Below are 26285 nucleotides of genomic sequence, written 5' to 3'. Positions count from 1 at the left end.
TTACGCCTTGGAGGTGCCGTAGAATTTTTTCCTGCTATATTTGAACAAAACCATAAATCCTGCAGTTTTCGCACTGGCCACTTTGTCTAGTAATTGGCACCACTTCTTGGTCTGTACAGATCACTTTACTGCAGTTATCTGCTTATCTGTCATTCTAATCCTGCCTGTAATGATATCACCTCTGTGTACAGATAAGACAGGACCCACCATTCACAATAGGCTATTGTCAGAGCTTATCTGTTCTCTCCTTGTACAATGACCTCTGCGCAGGTCACAGAGCACGCCTAGAAAACTCTCCCATAGAAGTCACTGAGGCTCCCTCCAGACCATTGTGTCTATGGCCCATGTGGCTGCCATAAAGCAAATACATTTTTGGGCGACACCTTTCCTTTAAGTCTTATCTTGTAAAAAGGGGTTGGATGATGAATCACAGCTTCAGGACCCCATATCTATTCACAGTGGTGACGTCGTACTGAATAATGCCGTATACCATCATTTCTTATTTGCTCATTTTTAATTGCTGTGCTAAAGATACTGTTCATGAAATTGCAAAACTATTTCAATCTTCTCATTACGGCACCATAAAAATAATGGAGGCCTTCATATAATTACAGCATTACGTTAAACGTGTGCAACAATTTCAGTCGGAGATAAAATGTTTTGTTTGATTTGTTTTGCAACAATTTGTAGATAAAGTAAAAGAGGAAGTCGACACAATGTAACGAGAACAATCCAGACGAGCCGCTGAGGTCTCCGAAAACTCATGCGTGGAGAATTCAGAAGTAGAGTGCGCCTATCGGACCAGGCCTGATCTATGATATAACACCACATCAAGATGCAGGCGATCGAGTGATTGATCGGTCGGTCATTTGACTCAACGTTCAACTTTAGGTTGGCGGTATGACGGCTGAGGAAAAGCCAACAAGTCAAACCCCTGTGAACTGTAATAACGTGGACAGTCTGGAGGTGCCTACAGACAGAACACGATTGGCAGACTCTTATGAGCAACTTAAAGGGGTTATCCAACCCCAAAAATGCCCCTCCCCCCAATGCCAGGGCCCCTCACACAGATTGTACTTACCTTGCTCCCTGGAACCCGCGTTGCTCCTGATGCCTGCACGGCCGCCGTCATCGGGTGCCGGAGAACGAGGCAAGTACAATCTGTGTGAGGGGCCTGGGGATTTGGGGTTTAAGGACTCACGCACACAGATGTATTGCAGAGCCATAATACGGCACTATACCCGGGCCCGTAACGTACTTGTGTGTGAACAGATTTAAGGAGAAGCAGTAGTATTGCTTTTAATGGATAAACTGGCGCCTCACAGCGGCATGCACAGTGCCATAGTCCAGGGATGCTCAACCTGCGGCCCTCCAGCGGTTGCAAAACTACAACTCCCATCATGCCCTAACAGCTATAGGCTGTCTAGGCATGCTGGGAGTTGTAGTTTTGCAACAGCTGGAGGGCCGCAGGTTGGGCATCCCTGCCATAGTCTATAACACAGAGCTACTGCGGATGCCATAAGGATCCATACAGACAGCCTTTAACTAGAACACATACTGCAGCGTGAAAATCCTGCATGAAATAGACAATGTGACTGATGTCATATACAGGCATGCATACAATGAACAATGCTCATCTGACATGACTGGATGACACCTGCCATGACTGTAAGGGATGATGGATGACATCTGCCAGAGCCACATTTTCTGTATAACCTCAGTAAACTTATTTCAATTATATTATGTAATTGGAGCATTACATTAACAAGGGATGTGTCTGATCGCCGGGGGTCCTACGCAGCCTGTGTTCTTCCATTTAAATGGAGCGGCGGACACACATATGCACTGCCGCCCCATTCAACGAGGCTACCGAAGATAAGCCAGTGCTTGCTTAGGCCCCGTTCTAGTGATCAGTGAGGCCCCAGCCGATCAGACACTTATGTCCCATCCTGTGTATGGGGGCGTTGTTGTAATCGGACAACCCTTTTAAAGCGAGTGTCACCAGCGACCACCCCATTCAACTATTTGCATAGACACGTAGCTGTATTTCATCTGATGAAAACATTTTTTTCTTTTGTTGATCTCAGCTCTGTTCCAGAGCAATGAAATTTTTTCTTAGTATGTACAGTAACTTTGGTGCAATGAGGGCATCACCATTGCTCTTGTTGCACCCAAGCTTCGCTCCCTCCCGACTTTCATTGACAGCGCCAGGCAATCTCTACATACAACTCTGCTAGGAGAATTAGACGGTCTTCACAGCCAATTCTCCAAAATTATTTAGTAATGGCCATCAGCATAATCCATCTTGGAACCCAAGACCGGCGCAAAAGCCAGTCTTAATAAATGTGCCCCATTGACTGGAGCAGTAAGATGCTGCAGGACGCAGGCCGTGCACTGCCGACTCACTGACTGGAGCAGTAAGATGCTGCAGGCCGTGCACTGCTGACTCACTGACTGGAGCAGTAAGATGCTGCAGGACGCAGGCTGTGCACTGCTGACTCACTCACTGGAGCAGTAAGATGCTGCAGGACGCAGGCCGTGCACCGCTGACTCACTCACTGGAGCAGTAAGATGCTGCAGGATGCAGGCCGTGCACTGCCGACTCACTCACTGGAGCAGTAAGATGCTGCAGGACGCAGGCCGTGCACTGCTGACTCATTGACTGGAGCAGTAAGATGCTGCAGGACGCAGGCCGTGCACCGCTGACTCACTCACTGGAGCAGTAAGATGCTGCAGGACGCAGGCCACGCACCGCTGACTCACTCACTGGAGCAGTAAGATGCTGCAGGACGCAGGCCACGCACTGCTGACTCATTGACTGGAGCAGTAAGATGCTGCAGGCCGTGCACTGCTGACTCGCTCACTGGAGCAGTAAGATGCTGCAGGACGCAGGCCGTGCACTGCTGACTCACTCACTGGAGCAGTAAGATGCTGCAGGACGCAGGCCGTGCACTGCTGACTCACTCACTGGAGCAGTAAGATGCTGCATGACGCAGGCCGTGCACTGCTGACTCACTCACTGGAGCAGTAAGATGCTGCAGGACGCAGGACGTGCACTGCTGACTCACTAACTGGAGCAGTAAGATGCTGCAGGACGCAGGCCGTGCACTGCCGACTCACTCACTGGAGCAGTAAGATGCTGCAGGACGCAGGCCGTGCACTGCCGACTCACTCACTGGAGCAGTAAGATGCTGCAGGACGCAGGCCGTGCACTGTTGACTCACTAACTGGAGCAGTAAGATGCTGCAGGACGCAGGCCGTGCACTGCTGACTCACTAACTGGAGCAGTAAGATGCTGCAGGACGCAGGCCGTGCACTGCTGACTCACTCACTGGAGCAGTAAGATGCTGCAGGACGCAGGCCGTGCACTGCCGACTCACTGACTGGAGCAGTAAGATGCTGCAGGACGTGCACTGCTGACTCACTGACTGGAGCAGTAAGATGCTGCAGGACGCAGGCCGTGCACTGCTGACTCACTCACTGGAGCAGTAAGATGCTGCAGGACGCAGGCCGTGCACTGCCGACTCACTCACTGGAGCAGTAAGATGCTGCAGGACGCAGGCCGTGCACTGCCGACTCATTGACTGGAGCAGTAAGATGCTGCAGGATGCAGGCCGTGCACTGCTGACTCACTAACTGGAGCAGTAAGATGCTGCAGGACGCAGGCCGTGCACTGCTGACTCACTCACTGGAGCAGTAAGATGCTGCAGGACGTGCACTGCTGACCCCATTGACTGGAGCAGTAAGATGCTGCAGGACGTGCACCGCCGACTCACTAACTGGAGCAGTAAGATGCTGCAGGACGCAGGCCGTGCACTGCCGACTCACTCACTGGAGCAGTAAGATGCTGCAGGACGCAGGCCGTGCACTGCCGACTCACTCACTGGAGCAGTAAGATGCTGCAGGACGCAGGCCGTGCACTGCCGACTCACTCACTGGAGCAGTAAGATGCTGCAGGACGCAGGCCGTGCACTGCCGACTCACTCACTGGAGCAGTAAGATGCTGCAGGACGCAGGCCGTGCACTGCCGACTCACTCACTGGAGCAGTAAACTCACTGGAGCAGTAAGATGCTGCAGGACGTGCACTGCTGACCCCATTGACTGGAGCAGTAAGATGCTGCAGGACGTGCACTGCTGACCCCATTGACTGGAGCAGTAAGATGCTGCAGGACGTGCACCGCCGACTCACTGACTGCAGCAGTAAGATGCTGCAGGACGCAGGCCGTGCACTGCCGACTCACTGACTGGAGCAGTAAACTCACTGGAGCAGTAAGATGCTGCAGGACGTGCACTGCTGACTCACTCACTGGAGCAGTAAGATGCTGCAGGACGTGCACTGCTGACCCCATTGACTGGAGCAGTAAGATGCTGCAGGACGTGCACCGCCGACTCACTGACTGCAGCAGTAAGATGCTGCAGGACGCAGGCCGTGCACTGCTGACTCACTCACTGGAGCAGTAAGATGCTGCAGGATGCAGGCCGTGCACTGCCGACTCACTGACTGGAGCAGTAAGATGCTGCAGGACGTGCACCGCCGACTCACTCACTGGAGCAGTAAGATGCTGCAGGACGCAGGCCGTGCACCGCTGACTCACTCACTGGAGCAGTAAGATGCTGCAGGACGCAGGCCGTGCACCGGTGACTGGAGCAGTAAGATGCTGCAGGACACAGGTCGTACACTTCTGACTCACTGACTGCACTGCCGACCTCACTGACTGGAGCAGTAAGATGCTGCAGGACGTGCACCGCTGACTCACTCACTGGAGCAGTAAGATGCTGCAGGACGTGCACCGCTGACTCACTCACTGGAGCAGTAAGATGCTGCAGGCCGTGCACTGCTGACTCACTCACTGGAGCAGTAAGATGCTGCAGGACGTGCACTGCTGACTCACTCACTGGAGCAGTAAGATGCTGCAGGACGTGCACCGCTGACTCACTCACTGGAGCAGTAAGATGCTGCAGGCCGTGCACTGCTGACTCACTCACTGGAGCAGTAAGATGCTGCAGGACGTGCACCGCTGACTCACTCACTGGAGCAGTAAGATGCTGCAGGACGTGCACCGCTGACTCACTGACTGGAGCAGTAAGATGCTGCAGGACGCAGGCCGTGCACCGGTGACTGGAGCAGTAAGATGCTGCAGGACACAGGTCGTACACTTCTGACTCACTGACTGCACTGCCGACCTCACTGACTGGAGCAGTAAGATGCTGCAGGACGCAGGCCGTGCACCGGTGACTGGAGCAGTAAGATGCTGCAGGACACAGGTCGTACACTTCTGACTCACTGACTGCACTGCCGACCTCACTCACTGGAGCAGTAACATGCTGCAGGACGCAGGCCGTGCACTGCTGACCTCATTGTGCAGGCAGAGGGCTGAGGCTGCAAGAACATTTACCCCCCCCCCCCCCCACACACACACACACACACACACACACATCCCATTGCTAAGAGATCTTGTGAGTGCAAACAAGTACTCAGCTAATTTCACTTCAACAAACAATGCAATGTGTATCAACGTTCTTCCCACAATATGTCAGGCCGACCTTGTGCACAGAGATGGCGTTCATTCTTACATGTCCAAATCAATACAGAAGAGCTGAAGCTGCAGCAAAGTAACCGTCATTTTAATTAAAAATAAAAGTACATACAGAACTGATAGTACATACAGAACCCCCTCTCATCTAGGCCATTAACCCTACTGCTGTGGGTTGCAGTCTGGTAATACACAAAGTCCGTGCCCGTTTGTCTCATCAGGTTTTGCTGTAAATGATGGACAGTGATACCATTCCTTACCACTGGACCAGGCAGACATTACTGCATCCGCTTCCTGGGGACACAACTGAGTGCAGGGGCGCTGGGAAACGGGGAATCGACTTAGTGACCAGTTACCCAATACCTGGATGACTCCTGGTATTCTAGGTCTGCATCCTACATGGAAAGAACATATAGGTTGGTCTATGGTGAAGCATCAGCCACATATACCATATGGAATGCTGTGCAATTTCCCTGCACCCAAAGGGGAGGTTCACATGGAGGAGGTTTTCACGCATCATTTTCCTGCTGATTTTTCAGCCAAAGCCAGAACTGGATTTGGAATGAATCGGAAATATAATGGAAGGACTTATCCTTCTCCTTCCTGCTGGATCCACTTCTGGATTTGGCTGAAAAACTTGCAGAAAAATCTGCCTCAAAACCTGCAAAATAAACGCTGTGTGAACCTACCCTAAAAATGTGTTTACCTTGTGTCAGGCACAGTTCTTGACCCTTGGTTTTCCACCCCTCAGATTGAGGGATGCATTCAAGGTAGCTACCTTGCAGAAAAAAAAAATTATAAAAAAAAATAATTGATAAAAAAAAAAAATTAAAGGCTGAACGAAGCCTAAAGCTTTCCATACATTTTAGATCTTCTCTCCTGACCATCCAAATACACATGCACACCTGGCTCATTCAATAATGCACCGGGTCTGAATGCGGAGAGGGGGTAAATTACTGCCCGATACCTCTCACAGCTCATCTCCCGGAGAGAAATAAAAATAAATAAAAAAAAAAGTATCAGGCATTTTGAAATCCCAAAAATCTCTCTCTCTCCTTCAACAGCTGCCATCGAGGGAAAATCAGGAGGCCTACATACATATTAGATGGTCTTTGGGCCCTGCCTAAATTGGCATGTGTGGCCAACAGTAGTCTAATGTATGTGGCCTGCTTCAGAATAGTCATAGCAACCCTACAGGCCAAAGATATCTCCACTAGGGTGTTAACTCCTACCCCCCAAAACGTGCCTAATCTATTATCAACTGGCCACATAGCACCAACATATTGTACAGATAATGGTACATTTATGCAAAGTTTGTAGTCTGCAAAAATGGGGCAATTTGTATCTTTGTAACTCCGGATCCTATTATATTAAATGGGGATGTGGCGGTCGCCGGCAGTGTATGGTTACACTGGAAACATGGAATATGGTAGTATCAGACTACACAGGGTTTGTTTGTGGTCTGTTACCACGGAGACACACTGATCTGCAATGGGAACATTTACAGTATATTAAATGCTATTTTGCTGAGTTTCTTCATTTTCATTTTAGATGCACTGGGACAATTAAAGAATTAGTTGTGAAAGTGAACATCACTTTACAGTGGATTTCCAACCAAAACATGAAAATGGTTAAAATCATTTTTCCCTATAGTTTTATCCTCAATAGTGAGAACAAGAGATGCAGATATATCGACTGATTGCTGATTCTCGTCAACTGCTTTGGTATCGATACCATAGGCTGACAGAATTACCAAAAATGTAAAGTATCTGACCATTGTTACATAATTACCCTCAACACATCAAGTAGAACATAGTTAGTAATGCTGAATAGCTGCTTTAATAATGTTGCCAACTGAGGCTAAAACCGGTTTCTATTTCTTGCTCACCTAGGGATTCACTTAATACCTGCGGCTAGCTCAGCCATTGTTGGAGAACAAAGCCAAAACACGACGACCTGCATTTATATGAATGCACATACGTGGGGGCACAGGTCATGTCACCAGCAAGTCAACAATACTGAATGCAATGCAAGTCCACAAGCTATAGGTTCTTTCTAAAAATTCCTTTCAGGCTGGCAGCTCAGGGGCATGTCCTGTCTCAGGGGGCATGCCCTTTCTGCTGTAGGTCTTTCCCTGCGAGTATATGGTCAGGTTACCTTTTGCAGTTTTTAAAAGCCAAAATCAGGAGTAAATAAAAAAAGTTGCATCTCTCCTTTATACTTTCTCTCCTTTTATGATCTACTCTAGATTTTGGCTTCTAAAACCGCATCAAGAAACCCGACTGTGTGGCCGTACCCTAACTGTTACAGCTTCCAACAGGGAGATATGGCTGGTGGCAGTTGTATAGAGAGTGCAAGCAACCTCCTCAGTGCGGTGGATGTAGAAATAAGGTAAAGAACAGACAGCAGGTGGCGCCATATCGATAGATTTTATTGAATAACTCACTGGTTAAACTAAATTTTTAATTCAATGCAATTACAAAAGTATTCAAGTGCTGGTCTGAAAAATATTTTTACCGCACGCTTTCAAGATTGTGGCCACAGAATGAAAAATGACAAGATTCACAACATAAGGAGCGAGTGTGTGGTCTAAGTAACTGTTGACATTTGGTGCACGCACATAAACCGCAGCACGCAGGCTACATGAAGACAGAATACTTTCTCCTCTGTAAACAGCATGTCCGCTTTCCTCCGGTCCTACGACCATCTAAACAAGACACTTCCTAGGAATACACCATAGTCTGTAATCTATACACAAAAGCATTGCTAAGTATGGTGCATGCACTGCAAAACCGTGTGCAGAGACCATAAAGGGAGCTGCCGTATCCGTCAGTTTCATCATCACATGATGCACATACATACATGGTGGAGGCCCCTGGGCACAACAGTTGTGGAGCCCCATGACCCCACTGACGTCCTGTTGGAGCCATATACAGGAGAACAGGCCAGATGTCCATGTGGTTCTCTCCACAAGTCTATGGGAGTGATACAGCCAGCTAGCACTTGGAAAGAAAGCCACATACGTCTCTGACCACCTCTCCATCGCTTTTTCGATGGATTGGATAATTGAGGGGTCATCAGAACGGCCTCCATAGGTCCCCAAGACATATACCCACCTTATACCCTCACCTTCTCCAGCCACGTTGATACAAGTCATAGACTTGTATAGAAGTCTGACTTCTGGTCTTCCTAGGTGCCATGAATGTGGTCCCTTTTATTCAAAGTGCACCCATGGGCCTCCGCGCTGCAAAAAGATAGGTGAAGTCCCATCTTTGGTCGTATCTGGCGGATGCGGACCCATTCAAGTCAACGGGTCCGCATCCGTGACACGGAGTGCACACAACCAGTGCCTGTATATTGCGGACCAGCCATTTACGGTTTGCAATATGGGCACAGTGCTCACACGCATGAGCCCTTAGGGCAGGGATGCTCAACCTGCGGCCCTCCAGCTGTTGTAAAACCACAACTCCCACCATGCCCTTGTGTAGGCTGATAGCTGTGGGCTGTCCGGGAATGATGGGAGTTGTAGTTTTGCAACAGCTGGAGGGCCGCAGGTTGAGCATGCCTGCCTTAGGGTATACTCCCACTACAGTGTCCATTTTGAGGACCGCACAACATGGGCACAGGCAGAGTAACACCTCACATCGCTGTGCGGACCCACTGACTTTAATGGGTCCACGATCCACATGTTGCGACCATAGATAGGACTTGTCCTATCATTTGTAGTGCAGTGCACGGACCCGAAAGCCCACGGAAACTGTGTGAACTCACCCTTACACCTTATTTTTGTGTAGCCTTCACTCCTGAATCACAATCGCTGATGGAAATCACTGATCCGGGGAGTTCTGGAAATAGCCGAGCGCTTGTACTCGACAATCTCTGAAACTCCTGTAGAGATGAATTGAGCGGTAGGGTGCATTCCCAATCTGCTCCATTCATTTCGGGGGGCCGGGGGTTCAATGGGTACAGGGTACGCATTCTCGTGGCTGCTGGGTGTCCCACTGGTAGAGCACCCACTAATCTAATAGTTATCCCCTATTCTGTAGATAAGGAGTAACTCTTAACAACTGGAATACCCCTTTAAGCATTCAGTGCCCCTTCACATGCTTTATGATAAAAGATGCACAGGGGTAGATTACCATTATACAGGGTAATAGCCTAGAGCCCACGGCCAGTAAAGGGGCCTATTACTACAAATGGCAAGAAACATGGAAACAAACCACCGAAATATAGAGCTTGAGCAACATAAAGCGATTGCACTATATAAAGCTTGGATACAGTCCTCTCCACACTATAGTACGGGGCCAGGTTACCTTACATCAAACAGCTTGTTATGTCTCATTTCATGACAAGAGATACTGACTATAATCACAGGGCGCACATGGTTAACGCCGAACCCGATTCATCAGGAACAATGACTAAATACCGAGTCATTCTGCTGTAAGTGACATGTGATGGGGATTGATGTTACAGAAAAACCTCTTTGTTGTGCTCCGTGTGATGCTCACACGTGGCATGGAGCAAGCCCGGATTAACCTCCTTCAGATTCTCACATTTCCTCAACAGTATCACTCCTTGTCTTCTTTTAAAGGGAGCTGCTCGTTTTCCTTTCGAGGACTTATCACCTATGATTTTACATTATTGGATAAAGTCGGCAACAATGTGCAAAAAGCAAATTGCAGAAAACTAAATAGCAAACTAAGGGCTTTTATTTACAGGTCCGTATGCGGAACCAATTAGCTTAATGGGGCTGGAAAAAAAATGGAAATGACTGTGGGCATTCCACGTGCTTCGGGCCGTTCCTCCAAAAATAGAACATGTCCTATTCTTGTCCGTTTTACCGACAAGGACAGGCATTGTTACAATGGATCCGCAAAAAAATAAAAATAATAAAAAAATGGATACAACATGGACGTCACAACTCTGAGAGCTAATGCATCCTGCCCTAGAGGTAGCGCACAGATCATCATGCAATAGTTTTCCCAGAACAGTTTCTTTAAGAAAGCGCAGCTAAAGGTGGCCATAACACAAGGCAGTTGTTCTCCTGTAAATGTGCATGCTTGGCTCAGCTGAGCATGCACATTTATTGAATGGGGAGAGGAGAGAAAACAGTTGCCAGACTCCGCTGGTAGTGGCTCATCTTTTAAGAATATAAGGATCAAGCAGGTGAATTCCAATGTGACATCAGCCACAGAAGGAGAGTCGGAGGGCCACCATGCATATTAGATGGCCAGCCCACCCCGCTGAAATCAGAAGGTTCAGGCAACACACATCTAATGTGCATGGCCAATTGAAGGCAAGGGCTACGTGGTGGCATAGGTCATGCAACATGAAGACCACAATGTAGCACTGCAGGATGCAGGGACCTGGCAGAATCTTTTTGCAGCAGGGATGCACTGAACGTCTATGTTTAAAGGGGTTCTATCACTTCAGCAAATGGCATTTATCATGTAGAGAAAGTTAATACAAGGCAATTCCTAATGTATTGGGATTGTTCATATTGTCTTCTTTGCTGGCTGGATCCATTTTTCCATCACATTATACACCGCTCGTTTCCAGGGGTTACGACCACCCTGTTATCCATCAGTGGTGGTCGTGCTTGCACACTAAAGGAAAAAAAGTGCATGCCTAGGTGCTCTCTCGTGGTCCCGGCCACCACAGACGAGGTGTACTCGTGCGGTCCCAGCCACCATAGACTAGGTGCTCTCCCGTGGTCCCGGCCACCATAGAGGGCACCGACTTTTCCTATAGTGTGCAAACACGACCACTACTGAGATTGCAGGGTGGTCAAAACCATGGAAATGAGCAGTGTATAATGTGATGGAAAAATGAATCAAGCCAGCATAGGAGGCAATATGGGCAATCACAATACATTAGTACCGCAAGTGGCTTGTAGTAACTTTCTCTACATGATAAATGCCATTGGCTGAAGTGAGAAAACTAACTGGATCTCAGAATTGGACAAAAAAAATGGGAGGAACATAATGATTTCTTGTAAACGTGTATTTTTACGCTCTCTCTCAGATTACAAGTCTTGCCGATCTGATATTAAGGACCTGAGGATAGGTCATCAATGGTAAAATCCCAGACAACCCCTTTAATAAGACTGTAGACCAGGGATCAGCAACTTCCGACACTCCAGCTGTTCTGAAACTACAACTCCCAGGATCCTCCTTTTACTTCTATGGGAGTTACAAGAACAGCGGAGTAAGTGTGCATGCTAGGAGTTGTAGTTTCACAACAGCTGTAGAGTGCTGAAGGTAGCAGAATCCTACGGTAGACAATGTCCAGGGTCACAACCAATATGGGGGCCATTGTGGTTTCCTCAGACCTGTCAATCTGCATCCTCCACCCAAAAAAATCTATGGTGGAAACGTACAGTAGCTCCTAGTCATATAGGAAAGCACAGCATAGGATCCAAAACTAATTCATAAAATTGCATTTCGGACAATTTTAGGTCCATATACATGTCTACGGCATTGATGCATTCATATATTTTGCTCGCTATACTGTCTATGCGGTTGCACTGTAGTCTTCAGCAGAGAAGGAGACAAAGGCTCCGAGATATGGATCTAAACTAGAAACTGGCAAAGGATGAGTCAAACACTTCTGACAGCGCACCAAGCTAACAGCCAGCCCAGGAACAGCCGTGTAATAAGAGACCGGTGTTGCAATTCGCTCACCACCATTTCCGTTTAACTTCAGTAGGAATTGGGAGATCAAGAGTAGAAATGGACTGGAGAATGTGGGAGGAAACAATGAGACTGACAGGATCTGGAGGAAGAATCTGCTCACAGTAGACCATCCGTGATGACAAATGATTTGGTCCAATTACTCCTTTCATTTCCTGTACTTGAAAAGCATAGGCTGGAATCTGATTGTTGCAAGAACCTGATCCACACCTTGCAGAAGGCCTCTTTCAGGCGTCAGTGATTCACGTACGTGTGCCGTGTGTGGTCTCCACGGACTGCTCGTGCATCCATTGACCTTAGTTTGTTCACACCATCGGTGGTTTACAACTGACCATTGGTCTTTGGTGACCACATGAACATATTCCTTCTAGTCTATGGGTCAGTGAAAACCACAGACACAACAGGTATGCCATCTTGTGTTTGGTCCGTCGTAAGTGGCGTAACTAGAAATGACTAGGCCGCACAGCAAATTTATGAATGCCCCCCCAAGAAACTTGTGGGGGTGGCTAGTCTAGATCGCTCTCAGATGAGGCCCGGCAGCCGCTCCATCAGTTTCCTACAATGTCACTGTACATAATGTCATATTATAATACTGTTGAGGGGGCCCTGACAAAATCTTTTAGTCCTCACCATGGATGGGCCCCCAAAGCAGCCGCTTCCCCTATAGAAGGGATCAGCAACCTCCGGCACTCTAGCTGTTCTGAAACTACAACTCCCAGAATCCTCCTTTTACTTTGCTGGGAGTTACAAATACAGTCGAGTAAGTGTGCATGCTGGGAGTTGTAGTTTCACAGCAGCTGGAGTGCCGAAGGTCGCTGATCCCTGCCCTATAGGTACGCCCCTGTTCCGTAGTTTTGATGGATCGTTGCTAGGATTTTCAGCCCAACGGTGTCCGTGAAACACGGATGACACACACCGAATAAAAATCAGGGAACCAGATTAAATGCGGATGGATCACACACAGATTAAACATGGACCATGCCACCACAGACACAGAAATGAGGCCTAAGTTAGTTTTATAGGGATAAGCACTGGCTGAAGGGACCACCACTGAAGGCCTGGCGCCTGCAACTTGCACCCTCTAAGAAACAACATATGAACGGTATAGCAGTATTATTTAGACGTAGTTTAGAATGGATATCACATAATTTTATTATTTGGACAGTCAGCAACTATGGGGGAGATTTAGCCAACTGGTGTAAAGTAGAACTGGCTTAGTTGCCCATAGCAACCAATCAGATTCCTCCTTTCATTTTCCAAAGGAGCTGTGAAAAATGAAAGGAGGAATCTGATTGGTTGCTATGGGCAACTAAGCCACTTCTACTTTACACCAGTTTGATAAATGACCCCATATGCTTATATAATGGAGGTATGGTCTTGTTCAGGCCATTCTTCATTTCATTAGCAGGAGCTGCCTTTTCGCTGAACAACCCGCCCATGAAGCAGAAGTAAATGTGACACCCAACACCTTGTATTTCAAGTTCTTCAAAACAGGAGGAGGGTGGAAGTAAACATATTAAAGAGCTGCTGCACTTTAAGAAAATTACTGGGAGCAGAAAAACAGTAAAACTGATAGATGACCTTTAATCAGCATCTATTAGAAGATCTTAAAGGGGTTGTTTGGCGGTTGAAAATTTCTTACAAAAGGTTTGGAATCTGCAATACTCACCTCACCGATTACCCGCCGCCCCCCATTCAGATGCTTCCGGCCATACACCGACTTAGCCGTTTTTAAATTGATTGCAGTTTGAGTGATTTTTATTACTACACGCCCTCCTACTTGCCATCTATGCTCGATTTATGTCGAACAAGCCCCTTTAGAGCAGTTTCCTTGTTCATGACCGCCCTGTAAATTGCATTGCCACAGCGCATTAATGAAAATGCTAACTTAAACCTGCATGTCCGAACAGTTTCGGTAGCATCCATAAAGTGGCACCGGAAAAAACTAAAAGTGGTAGGTGGGTCTAAAGTGACAGAAGGCGGGTCAACAGAACCACAGTGTAGCACAAAATACCGCCCCAGCAGAACCAAATACCACAGTGCAGCACAAAATACCGCCCCAGCAGAACCAAACACCACAGTGCAGCACAAAATACCGCCCCAGCAGAACCAAACACCACAGTGCAGCACAATATACTGCCTCAGCAGAACCAAATACCACAGTGTAGCACAAAATACCGCCCCATCAGAACCAAATACCACAGTGCAGCACAAAATACTGCCCCAGCAGAACCAAATACCACAGTGCAGCATAAAATACCGCCCCAGCAGAACCAAATACCACAGTGCAGCACAATATACTGCCTCAGCAGAACCAAATACCACAGTGCAGCATAAAATACCGCCCCAGCAGAACCAAATACCACAGTGCAGCACAATATACTGCCCCAGCAGAACCAAATACCACAGTGTAGCACAAAATACCGCCCCATCAGAACCAAATACCACAGTGCAGCACAAAATACCGCCCCATCAGAACCAAATACCACAGTGCAGCACAAAATACCGCCTCAGCAGAACCAAATACCACAGTGCAGCATAAAATACCGCCCCAGCAGAACCAAATACCACAGTGCAGCAGAAAAAAAAACAAAAAAAACACCCCAGCAGAAGCAAATACCACAGTGCGACACAAAATACCGCCCCAGCAGAAGCAAATACCACAGTGCAGCACAAAATACCGCCCCAGCAGAAGCAAATACCACAGTGCAGCACAAAATACCGCCCCAGCAGAAGCAAATACCACAGTGCAGCACAAAATACCGCCCCAGCAGAACCAAATACCACAGTGCAGCACAAAATACTGCCCCAGCAGAAGCAAATACCACAGTGCAGCACAAAATACCGCCCCATCAGAACCAAATACCACAGTGCAGCACAAAATACTGCCCCAGCAGAAGCAAATACCACAGTGCAGCATAAAATACCGCCCCAGCAGAACCAAATACCACAGTGCAGCACAATATACTGCCCCAGCAGAAGCAAATACCACAGTGCAGCACAAAATACCGCCCCATCAGAACCAAATACCACAGTGCAGCACAAAATACTGCCCCAGCAGAAGCAAATACCACAGTGCAGCATAAAATACCGCCCCAGCAGAACCAAATACCACAGTGCAGCACAAAATACTGCCCCAGCAGAAGCAAATACCACAGTGCAGCACAAAATACCGCCCCATCAGAACCAAATACCACAGTGCAGCACAAAATACTGCCCCAGCAGAAGCAAATACCACAGTGCAGCATAAAATACCGCCCCAGCAGAACCAAATACCACAGTGCAGCACAATATACTGCCTCAGCAGAACCAAATACCACAGTGCAGCATAAAATACCGCCCCAGCAGAACCAAATACCACAGTGCAGCACAATATACTGCCCCAGCAGAACCAAATACCACAGTGTAGCACAAAATACCGCCCCATCAGAACCAAATACCACAGTGCAGCACAAAATACCGCCCCATCAGAACCAAATACCACAGTGCAGCACAAAATACCGCCTCATCAGAACCAAATACCACAGTGCAGCATAAAATACCGCCCCAGCAGAACCAAATACCACAGTGCAGCAGAAAAAAAAAACAAAAAAAACACCCCAGCAGAAGCAAATACCACAGTGCGACACAAAATACCGCCCCAGCAGAAGCAAATACCACAGTGCAGCACAAAATACCGCCCCAGCAGAAGCAAATACCACAGTGCAGCACAAAATACCGCCCCAGCAGAAGCAAATACCACAGTGCAGCACAAAATACCGCCCCAGCAGAACCAAATACCAAAGTGCAGCACAAAATACCGCCCCAGCAGAAGCAAATACCACAGTGCAGCACAAAATACCGCCCCAGCAGAAGCAAATACCACAGTGCAGCACAAAATACCGCCCCAGCAGAACCAAATACCACAGTGCAGCACAATATACTGCCTCAGCAGAACCTAATACCACAGTGCAGCATAAAATACCGCCCCAGCAGAACCAAATACCACAGTGCAGCACAAAATACTGCCCCAGCAGAACCAAATACCACAGTGCAGCACAAAATACTGCCGCCTGCGCCTCAGTATGAAATTGTATCATCCTCCTGAGAAAGGCAATACAGTTGAATTCAGATCTTTATGTACCTGCCTGGTGGCCCCAGGGCACTGGCCCACCGGGAAATTTCCCCGTAGGGTCTCTGGCCAGTCCACCCATGGTAGCGTCACAGCGATCTCAAGATGCTGCTGAATGGTGAAGAGTAAATAATCCCATGACTTATTTCCCCAAGCCATAGTGATTCGTTAAGGGGATTTTAAAGTCCCAGCCGCTCTCAGTCCTCCCCTGAATACTATTTGGCATAAAAGAATACATGTGATATTTAGCAATGGGGACAGAAATGACTTGGATCATACATTGCCGCTCCGCCTAAACACATTGCAGTAAAACGACCCCCTGGTTAAATGCCACATGCAGCTTTTATTACAGTCGGAAAGGTCAATCGACAATAAAACGCTGCATTTCATCAAGGGCTGGTGACAAAGGTCTGAAGGGAATGGCAGTTAAAGTGACATCACAGCAATGAGACTGTTTGTGTGGATTCCCAGCATAACAGGACAAGTTATAAGCAAATCCGCCCACACGCCAGTGCTGACAAGCACACAGCACATGCCTGCAAACACACCCGTTATCTAAGGAATGTTCTCCATACCAGAGGGTGCACACATCTACCGGACACCAGGAGCACAGCTCTGCAGGCCCGGAATAACTCTCTGCACGCCTGCCTATGTAAACCACATCTATATGTATGCACGCGGGGTGATCCATGGCAATATGTCTATTTTTTTAACCCCGTTAACCAGCTTCTATTTCTGCAGCTGTTCTTTAATTACAGGTTTGTGCAGCTGTTAAACAATAGTGACATGGTCCAAGGTGCAGAAAGTCCTTCGCACTTGAACCGCTGCACATTTGAGGCTACGTTAAAGGGCATTTGTCAGCAGATTTGTCCCTATGACACTGGCTGACCCGTTACATGTGCACTTGGCAGCTGGAAGGCCTCTGTGTTGGCCCCAATGTTCATAAGTGCCCGCATTGCTGAGAACAATGATGTTTTATTATATGCAAATGAGCCTCTAGGAGCAATGAGGGCGTTGCCGTTACACCTAGAGGCTCTGCTCTATCTGCAACTGCCACGTCCTCTGCACTTTGAATGACAGGACTGGGCAGTGAAAAAGTTATCACACCTGTCTGTCAATTAGTACGGAAGGCGCGGCTGTTGCAGAGAGAGCAGAGCCTCTAGGTGTAATGGCAACGCCCCCGTTGCTCCTAGAGGCTCATTTGCATATATTGAAACATATTTTTTCGCAACAATGCATACACATAGGACCAACACAGATGCCTTCAGCTGCCAAGCACACATGTAACAGATCAGCCAGTGTCATAGGTACAAAACTGCTGACAGATGCCCTTTAACATTTGCATTTGGGGCCTCCATCAAAGAATTTATTAAAATAGTGTAGATAAAAAAATCCTGCATGCAGGACTTTTTTTTCTACTGTTAGAAAAGCGTCCTCCGTTTAACAGAAGTTAAACGGATACCATTATATGCATTGAGGCTAGTTTGGCTCCATTCAGTTATGTGGCGAATCCAGCACTTCCGTTATTTTCGCTGTTCTGCTTGTACAATGGTTCAGAACAATGGAAAATAATAACGCCTCATATAAGGTGAAAGACGCCTTAGTCCCAATCTGAACTATATAACGCACTCGGGGCAATCTGTAGTCGTTACAAGCAGAAAATGCTAAAATCAGCCGCCAGAAGCAATTCAGAAAATGAGAACAGGAAGTTTTGCAAGTCAGCATTAAAATGTAAACTATAAAGTCCGTGCACCTAAAAATAATTCTGTGTGCATCCTACAGCCTAAGAATATCTTGTGGGTTAGGTTTTAAAAGCCTCTGGTTATTGGGCATTCCCATAGATTTATTTGCAGGCCGTGTTACATCCATATGCACGATATGGCAGTGCAAATGGACCTGTAGGCCTCCTGCACATAGCCTTTAAGGCTAAATGCACACGATCAGGACTGAGTGCGGAAAATCCGCACCGTAGGTCATGCATATTGTAGTCTATGAGAATTTGAAATTCTCGTGTACACTATGCAGATTTTTTCTGTGCGAATTTTAAAATCAATAGCATGGCTTTTTTTTCTCCTCCTCTCCGGACCGGATTTTCTCCGTAGTTCACTTCAATGGGGACAAGAAAATCCACGTGTGGAAAATCTGAACCAATTGATTGACCGCACGGATTTCCCTGCGAACACCTCCAGATTTCAGTGTGGATTCTCCGCACATAAATCCTGAACGTGCTCTTTTACCCTATGGGTACATGCACACAGCAGCGTAGTTCATTTTTTTTCGTTGCGTTTCCGCACCAAAATCCACACGGGTTACGACCTTGCACATGGGATTTGGAAACCTCATTAACTTTGCCGTTACTGTATTATGCGGTGGATTTTCCAATACGAAAATCCACATTTAATCCAAACCGTGTGCATGTGGCCTAATACCGGCTGTACACATCCACGTGGACAACAGACGGAGTATTCCCCTTTAGGCCTGATATACAACATTTGATCGGGAATGCTTCAGACTCCATGCATGAAGGCCATATTCATAACATATGGATCCCAAATATAAATAAGGACATTCAGGGGACGTCCACACAGGAGCTTGCCATGGATCCACCGCAGATTTATTACAGATTTTGCAGCGAATATGCCACGGATTTCACCAAAGGTTGAAATAGGCAGTGGTAAAATCAGCAGAAAACATAAAATCGACATGCTGTGGACGGAAAATCTGCATCGCACGTCATTTTCCGTGCAGACCCCACGTGAATTTTTCACAGTGTGCAGATGGAACTTGTTTAAAACTACTGTAAAATGCTGCAGAAGATCCAAATCCGCAGCAGAGAAACTGCAGCATATGGGCCCCATGTGGACATACCCTTGAAGATGCTACTTAGGATAGCCCCATGTACATTTGCCATCTGATGGAGCATGGCATCATTTATCAATTTCACATGGAATGTAGAAAAAATATATGTATATATTTAAAAAAATGTTCATGCTCCCCCTATGAAATCTGGAGGTGTAACAGTGGTGCCCCATTCACCGGGACCCTCTATTACAAAACAGAGCCACAATACGGCAGCGTGCAGTAATTCTGCGCAGGACCCATTAAGTTATTGATTTCCGATCCAGATAAAGGAAGGTATGGATTTCCTGCTGACAACACAGAGTATTTGGCCAATGACAGCCAATTATGCAAGGAAATTGAGCAACAAAATGAGGTCACTGGGAAAGGCTCGTCTTGGCTCTGTTATGGTGGTAGTCATAGCAAGCCGAATCAATGAAAGCTTAGGCGACATGTTTTACAATGTTCTATTGGATACATTATTCCACTGGACCGAAGCATTGCAATTGTTAATACGATCCCTTGATCCCGCAAGACAAAGTCGAGCTGGCAGACAAGTCAACCTTAAGCTTACTATGCACTTATACCTTTAAATGACATGGGAGGCACAATAAACACTGATATCAGCAGGCACAAGCGGGGAGCCATTCAGGTGACACGGATTCTACGGCCACGGCAGATCAGCTTTCTTCCAAAACAGCGTCACATCTGCTTCAATACCAGGCACAACCCAAGGACATGTGGCGCCGATTCTGAAAGAAAGCTTTTTTGTCATCCTTGACAACCCCTTAAACCCCTTCCAGAGTCTCCGGACCTCCGGCATACATGTACAGCGGATGTCTCATCTTTAAAGATAGCCGAGAGTGCACCAGGTGCCTGCTGTTTTACACAGCAGACACATGGAGGAAATGTTCGTGATGGGCAAGAACACAGATCGCGGACAATTGCTGTGGTCAATTACGATTACGGCATCTGAGCGGCGAAACCCCAGGAGCGAAATGAACAGCTCACCCGCACAGAGATCGATGGGGCTGTTCGGTTGATGTGGCCGCCTCGGCCCCTCTGAAAGATCCAAGGCCTGCTGCAGCAAAGTTTTATATGGAGCTTACACAAAGCAAATCTTCCATAGGCTGCAATGGTAATTAATGGCAGTCTAGAGAAGAAGCAATTGGATGATCAGATGTTCATGTCCCCTAAGGGGACTTAATATAAAAGTGTAAAAAGAAAAGAAAAAGAAAAAATGTACGGTAATTTAAAGATATAAAAAAAAAATGAAAAAAGAATATATATTTTAAAATCACCCCCCTTTCCCTAAATTAAATATAAAAAAATAATATATATATATATATATTATATATATATATATATATATATATTATATATATTTTATTATTTGGTATTGCCCAAACTAGTAAAACAAACATATTGCTCTAATGCAGTGAGCTGTAGCAGGAAAAATAAAAATATGGTGGTGATGCAAAGAAAAGAAATTTGATTCGTTTTTTTTTTTTCTTTTAAGTATTGAAATACAATTAAAACCATTTAAACGTGGTATTACTGTTATCGTACTGACCTGGAGAATAAAGGGAACAGGTTAGTTATACTGCACAGGGAACACCGTCAAAACGAAACCCATAAAACTCTGGCGGAACTGAGTTTTTGTTTTTTTCCTATCCAATTTGGAATTTTTTTCCAGCTTCCGATTACATTGTATGCAACAGTAAATGGTGCTATTATAAAGTACAAAAAACAAGCCTAAGCTATGTAAACAAAAAAAATAAAAACAAAAAAAATAAAATAAGTTATGGATCCGGGAAAACACAGAAACGGAACATCTTAAAGTCCTGAAGGGAGTTAAAGGGAACCTGTCACAGGGATTTTGGGTATAGAGCAGAGGACATGGGTTGCTAGATGGCCGCTAGCACATCCGCAATATCCAGTCCCCATAGCTCTGTGGGCTTTTATTGTGTAAAAAAAACGATTTGATACATATGCAAATTAACCTGAGATGAGTCCTGTACGTGAGATGAGTCAGGGACAGGACTCATCTCAGGTTAATTTGCATATGTATCAAATCGGGTTTTTTACACAATAAAAGCACACAGAGCTATGGGGACTCGATATTGCGGATGTGCCAGCGGCAATCTAGCAGCCCATGTCCTCAGCTCTATACCCAAAATCCCGGTGACAGGTTCCCTTTAAGAGACTTAAGAAATGTAAACTTCAGGGGACCTTTACCTTTTCTTTTCCAGTTAACCCCTTGTATAAATAGAACATGCTGTTGCAAAGAGCTGACAATTTACAAGCATGCAGCATTTCCTCCCACACATCAGGCGCAGTTTCTGTTCCGGTACGCTTTGTGACCTAATATCAGCAACTGTCAGGGCCGCTCCTAGCTCAGCTTTTCTCCCCAGACATGTTTTACCGGATCAGGGCCAGCCAGGAAAACTGACTACAGCATACTTTCCTGGAATGGGCAGCTGCACGCTACCAGCCAAGAATCTCCATAAGCACACAAGAAATAGAGAAGAAGGGGGGGGGGGGGGGGGGTCTTGCAACATTTCCCCCAAAAAGACCATCACCAAGATCAATGCCTAGAGACTGAAGTTTGCCTTCCAAAGAAATCCACACACATTCCATCTGCTTGGCAAACAAAAAAGCCAAATAAAAAAGTACCACAGTACAAACCTATAGGCTGATCACTAGATTGCAAGCTCCAGGGGTCTGCTGCCCTATGTTTAAAGGAGTCTCAGTTGAGATTTTTTATTTATTTTTTATATAAGATTCTTTTTAATTTTTTTATGGCTGGCGCTATAATCAGGACAATAAACAGTCAAAGAAAATGGATGTGCAACCGTACTGATTTGCAAATACATATCACGCTGCTTCCAAAACAGGAAACTGATATTACAGGAAATTGCAAAGTCAGAGCGGAGTGACTGCAAGTAGGAGAATGCATCTACACCTACAAGCCTCTCTCTCTACAGAAATGACTGAGTCCTCTGTACTTGCCTTGCAAGACATCGCCAGGTTTAGAGCGGAAGGAACAAGATTTATCGTGCGTGGAAAAAAAAAAAAATTTTTATGAAAGATATGAAAAAATAAATAAAAAAAAGATAAAGTTAAAGTTGGTCATTACAGAAGTGTCAAGGCTCCATCTCCTATAGGAAATGATACAAAATCTCCGTCCTTGATTCCAGATTATGGACATATCATAAATTTCATCTTTTTCAGATAATACAAAACTAGGCACATTGCTGTGAGCCCCAATTATTACTCCAGGAACCAAAGTGTAAGTTTTAAGACAGACATTCTCCAGCTGGAAGTCCAAACTGGTTACCCTCCTCTGACCGCCTCATATGCAGGACAACCCCACCCTTTTTAAATATTATAATATACATTTTTAATTTTCCAATTTTAGATAAAGTGCTCATTTGCCCCCATTACAAAGGGCTGCGCAGTAATGCGCACAGTGCTGCATCTGTCATGCTTGCTGCTTTTATTTAAAAAACAGACAGTAATCTATGGATAACCCCCCTCCTCCTCCTCCTCCTCCTCTTCCCAACCCAAACACATGGACTGTAATTCACTGCGAAGACTACAAGGCCCCTCATGTTAGGAAGGACAGAGGGAGGGACTGAGAAGAAGCACTCATCAAGATCTAGGCTGAATGTACAGCGTGCAGCATTACCCCAGCTACTTCCAGAAGAAGCACTAGATCCCCAAAAATCACACCACCAGAGCATGCACGCCTTTATATCTAGAGTAGATTGCAAGCTCTGTGGGTCACATCAATATTTAAAAGTAAAAAAGGGAAACGGGAACAATAGGATTTTTGTGCAATAGTCATATTTTGCAAAGAGAACCTAATGCAAAGTCACACTCCTTGCATGCATCTGATTTTCCTGCAGTGCTAGGAGAGACACCACAATATCACAAGCTCGGCACTGCTACATTTGTATCTTTTTGCGATTACAAAGGAAGTGAAAAGCAAAACAGTAAAGCAGAGCCCAAGAACATCTGCAAAAGTGAAGTCCACCCTTCATGCATGCTTCTTCTCCCCCCACAACTCACCAAGTTCCCTCAAGCAGTGGCACAGCCAGGCTGAACATATCCAAAGCTGGGGCAGTCCAAGGAGAACCAGGGCTGGTGTGCTGCAGATCAGTCAGCTCCAAGGAGACTGTTTCCCAAGTCTTGCTCTGCAGAGGGGAATGACTGCATGGCTCTGACTCATCAGCTGAGCTCACTGCTTGCAACAACAACACACAGAACCCACAGCAGTGAGAGTGTGAGAGGGAGGGAGGAGGCAGGCTGTGGGGCCTGCCATTACACAACACCCAGGGATCCCTCCCTCACAGTCACTGCACTGCTCCCTGCAAAACAGCAGGCTTTTACTGGCCCAGTTATTCATTTAATAAGATGTTTACGCATTTCTTTTTTGTATTGCAACTTTTTATTGCATGCAAATAATAGTTATTAACCCCTTAATGACCACCCATGGTCGTCTGAGCGCTTCTGCTCCACGGAACTGTACCGAACATGCTCCGCTTCTTAGATCAGAGCCTTTTGATCTACAGCCAGGATCGGAGAGGGGTCCAAGTCCTACTGTTAACCCTTTTGGTCAGCATGATTCAGAGGGGATTTCCATCTCCGATTGCGTCCCAGTGATCTGATAGGAGGCTGAGTAAAAAAGCATCAAGCCCTTGGGGACCTTAGGAGGTACATCAGGACTGTAAAGTTCAGAAATCCTGCTGTTTGGGCACTATAGGGGGTGCAGAGGTAGCAGTCACTACTGGGCCCAAAGACCATTGTATCACATAAGAAGACACCAGTACTGTATTACAGAAAGTGCATGCTGGTCAAGTTACACCTCTGGCTGGAGGGAAGGGGTTAGGTCTACAATTTGGCATGGGGGAGGGGTGCCGTTTGGCCTCAGGCAGCAGGAAGGCTATGTGCTCCCCTGCCCCTGGCCACAAAGCACTGAGGGAAGGGGGGGGGGGCCCCAAGCTGAACTCTTGCACCAGGGCCCATGAGCCTTTAGCTATGCCACTGTTGCCCTAACCACAGCCCGTGCCATAGAGATAGAGCATAATGCATTAGCATAAGGCCTCTTGCACATAACGTATGGCTTTTTCAGTCTTTTGTGATCAGCAAAAAATATGGAATGCAAAAAACGAAAAGTAAACGGAAAAAAAACCACACATTCGTGTGCAAGAGGCCTAAAGGAGTATGCCATTAGAAGTACAAAATAATTTTGTAAAACAGTGGTTTCTTAATGGGATTATAAAAAATGCAATAAAAAAATTAATAAAAGATTTATAAATAAAATAAAAAAAGCAATTATCTTCCATAAAATACTTTTTATTGTGCATACTTTATGTAATAGCAAAAAACAAACAAAAAAAATAAAAATACACTTATGGTAATGGATATCCACATGACCAAATAACCTGAATAACTCATTTAAAAGGTTATTCAGTGCAGAACATGTACAGTGTAAACAATGAAGTAAAAAAATAAAAAAAATAAAAAAATAAAAAAAATTTAAAAAATAAAAAATAATTGCTTTTTTCTAAATTTGCAACACATGTTATTTATTTATTTTGCTGACTTATATAACGCTGACATATTCCGTAGCGATGTACAGACATTAGTATCACACTGTCCCCAGTGGAGCTCACAATCTATGTTTCCCATCAGTCTTTGGAGTGTGGGAGGAAACCGGAGGAACGCAAACACAGGGAGAACATACAAACGCCATGCAGATGTTGTCCTTAGATTGAAACCTAGGACCCCAGCGCTGCAAGGCACCAGTGTTAACCACTGAGCCACCCTGCTGAAGTAATTTAGATGTTTCGCATAGGCTTCAGAGGGCGTAGCAGTTGCAGAGAGAGCAGAGCCTCTAGGTGTAACGACAACGCCCCCGTTGCTCCTAGAGGTCCATTTGCATATATGAAAACATCATTTTTCTCACTAGTGATTTTGATGATTTAAAATAGTTTTTATTTTATTAATATATTTTAATAAAGAAAAAATGTAATTAAAGAAGTCATACCTGGCCTAACCTGCTTTATCCAACTCCTATATCAGAAATAGAGTAAAGTTAATTCATAAGTATGGCACTCATCCTGACCACCATATTTCTCGATGCATTCACACCAGGGAAGTGGAATAAATACACGGCTAAACCTTCTTATTCCCATCCACCACTAGGGGGCCGCTCAGTGCAGTTGCAATTGACTGAAATGGAAGCTGCAATAATCTGTTCGCACTGAGCTCCCCCTAGTGGTGGCTGTGTGAGCCAGGACCCTCTAAGTGCCTTGATGGGCCAGTCCTAAAAATTGCTAACAGGGCACAGATGCTGCTTGACACATTTTTTAATGTTTCTGATCTTGGCATCAAGGGTAATAGAAAATAATCCTTTAAAAAGGGACAGGTGTGGTGAGAAAAATCAGAAAAAAATAAATAAAAATATCTTAATTGCCAGTAGTCGTCACTACAACATTTACAGCAGTCCAGAGTCTTCTCACTGCTACTAGGGTAAAGTCTGGAAGGAAACCAGAAGCTGGAATTTCCCGTGCACTCCGCTCAGTGGATCTGCAAATCTGTTCACATTAGAACTATTTCCAACATAAAAAAAAAAAAAAAAAAAAAAGTCAGCCACACAACAGAGGACAGACGTATACTTCAGGTGAACATGTTTTTTTTTTTTTTTTTTTACCAGAAAACCACATAGCAGAAGCACAGCAATTCAATAAAATGCTATATTTATGCTGAGCACTTATTGACCATGCAGCACAATACTGCTACGTGTGAACACAGCCTCAGATTTTCAGGTAAATTTTTGGAAAAATAAATAAAAATTCTATCTGAATTTGTAAGCCAAAACCAGGAGTGGAACCAACACACAGACGAGGCACAAATCTTCCCATTATACATTTTCTCTGTAAGCTCCGCTACTGATTTTGGCTTACAAATACTGACCACGTGAAAGTGGCCTTCTAGATCGTGATCAAAACTTAACCCTTTCAGCCCCGGAGTTGTTTTTTTTTTTATTTTCACTCACTGCCTTTTCCGGAGCCATAACTTTTTAATTTTTCCATTCACAT

The 26285-nt window shown here is 45.8% G+C and overlaps 1 protein-coding gene across 4 annotated transcripts in view; it reads right to left on the bottom strand.

Annotated features, from left to right (window-relative positions):
- The window catches only part of LOC122921548 (mitotic deacetylase-associated SANT domain protein-like), an 88050-nt gene that overhangs the window by 40112 nt on the left and 21653 nt on the right, over window positions 1–26285 (bottom strand). For 3 of the 4 annotated variants that reach the window (XR_006387036.1, XM_044271599.1, XM_044271601.1), the window contains exon 1: window positions 23251–23427. The exons of the other annotated variant lie outside the window; for it this stretch is intronic. The gene's annotated coding sequence lies outside the window, so the exon portion shown is untranslated. Of the gene's footprint in view, window positions 1–23250; window positions 23428–26285 lie in introns of those variants that run through there. 4 annotated transcript variants of the gene reach the window in all.

This window comes from Bufo gargarizans, chromosome 11, assembly GCF_014858855.1.
Source record: "Bufo gargarizans isolate SCDJY-AF-19 chromosome 11, ASM1485885v1, whole genome shotgun sequence".
NCBI lineage: Eukaryota > Metazoa > Chordata > Amphibia > Anura > Bufonidae > Bufo > Bufo gargarizans.
Note: the sequence above shows the minus strand (reverse complement) of the source record. Positions and strands in the feature narration are given on the sequence as shown.